The sequence below is a fragment of the Anopheles maculipalpis genome, chromosome 2RL, assembly GCF_943734695.1.
Source record: "Anopheles maculipalpis chromosome 2RL, idAnoMacuDA_375_x, whole genome shotgun sequence".
Taxonomy (NCBI): Eukaryota; Metazoa; Arthropoda; class Insecta; order Diptera; family Culicidae; genus Anopheles; species Anopheles maculipalpis.
In genome coordinates this window covers 10,409,298-10,411,619 of record NC_064871.1, presented here as the reverse complement: position 1 = coordinate 10,411,619, position 2,322 = coordinate 10,409,298, and positions in this window count along the sequence as shown.

The following is a 2,322-nucleotide window of genomic DNA, read 5'->3' as shown; positions in this document are numbered from 1 at the left end:
TTTTTTTTTTTCTTCAAAGTAGTCTGAGTACTTTATTATATTTAGCGTTCTTCTTAGATTCATCACTCGAATAACACAGTAATTTCTCCTTCTTCTTCTTCTTGGCTTTAACGACCTCTAAGGTCATGCCGGCCATTGAAATGTCTTACTAGACTGCCGATACCACGTAGTTGCGCGGGGAAGGTCTGGATGGGATTTGAACCCCTTTCCTGCCGTTTTGAAGACCGGCGCCGCTGTCGCCTGGACCACCGAGCCGCCTCAACACGGCGATGTCAAGAGGGGTTTTAAAGGATTTCAACGATATTACACTGTCACAAATATTATATTACAGGTATTTCTAAATTTTAGAGATATTTCACTCGAGTCTCTCATAAATGCGTCTATAGCTCTACACCGTTGCTGTCGTATGACTCAAGACGACTTCTGTTTGGTCTTGGCTCATAAAGAGCTTTCGTTGGAGATTTCTTTATCTTGCTTATGATCCGTCTGGCTTTGGAAACGCGACATACTGTGCTCAGTAATAATGGTTTACTTCTCTTGTGTTTCAGATAGTTCAGTCCCGTTAATTTTCCTTCGATTTGAATTCCTCTTCATCTGGCAATACGGCCAGGCCGTCTTACAGGCAACCAAAAAAAATCCTCTTTATCCTCCTATCCCTCCAGTTTTTGTTCTTTATCTCAGGTGCCTCTTTTCTTAATTCTTCTGTCCGCATTCTCACACTCTACACAGCAATAGGAACATCCAAAACGCAAGGAGAACAAGTCACTAAGGTTAAAATTCACAACGGATCGACGGGCCAATCAATGATACCGTCCCCAAATATCAAGTGGTTGAGATTGCAGACCGGATAGACGCGCCGCCAATGACACCGTTTCCGACGAATCGAGCCGGAACCAATTTTAATTCCAATTCATGAAATTAATTTCCTTTTCAACCACCAATTATAATGCAATTTTTCTTTAAAAAGTCCTCGTGGAAAAGGGATTCATAATTTCCATTGGTCTTATGTCTTCTGTACATGAAAGTTTCAAAACTGAAAGGATTCTAGTTGTAGCTATAGCTTTTGAATGTATTATTTTTACAAAGCTTGAGCCCCACATCAGAAACCTGATGGAAAATTTCCATCAATATTTTCTGCTGCAGCTCAAAAAACTAACTTTGTTTCAGATATCTAATTTTCATCCATTTCAAGCGGTAACAACGAATATTAATGTAAAACCAGGAACCAGGAAACGTGTCCACATCACATTATTGACAGGTATTTCTCCTCATTTTAAAATAGCTTCTGCTATAATAGATGTAAAACAGCTACTAAAACGGAAGGATATGCTGTGCGAGCTGCACCATCCCACCGCTGCCCAACACCCAGTAAGCCAATCCAACTTTTATGCGGCCATTTTGCAACTCCAAACCCATTGCTGGGAAAATTAAAATCAATTCACTTTGAATTCTTTCCCCGTACCGGTGGCAGCCAATCTCCTTCTTGTTCGGCACAGTCACCATCGCCCAACACATAATTGTCCATTAGGCATCGTTAAAAGATGGAGTTGAAAATTGTTCTGCCAACCATGGCAGCAAGCGGATGGGAAATATCCATCCCGGCATAATGATACCGTATCCAACCGCTCGCCCAACACATTGTATGTTGCCGTATTCACCAAACTGCTGGCTGCAGCTACGGCTACACACATTTATTCAAATCGTATTCATTTTATACTGCCGAGAAGACAATATGCTCTGCCCCGAAGGTAAAAGCATCGCATCGGCATCCGAAAGCAGCATAATGTTTTAAGGAGGACATTTGAAATGGAAAAAATGTGCGCTAGCAACGCTCCGTATCGGATAGCTGCCGGTGCGCGTTTCGCTGCGTGTGAAGAAAAGTCCTCCGGCGCTTTCGCTAGTGATTTCCACCTCAAGTAGCCACCGATGAAGGCATCAAGAGTCGTCGGTGCGCTCCAGTGTGAAGCGGAGAAGCGAAGAAACAGAACGATCCACTAGCTACTAGGTGCCAAGGGTTTCGGGAACCGTTTTTCGTTGGTTCTAGGATGATGGCGATGATGATGACGGCAATACTTGGGCCATCGTTGTATCGTATTCGTTCGTTTGCTTTTTTTTGCCCCGATTGCCCGAAAGACCCACCAGGGAAAGATTGGCAAGCAATAACTGCTTTTTCCACACATACACACACACATACACATAAGTCGTGGTGCGGGACACTGGGAAAGAAACGGGCTTTATCCCTGTCTCCCATTATCTTCTCATTTCTCAATAGCCGATGTGTTGCCCTGGTGGATGAAGCTCCGAGCTGGGAGCTATCAGTTT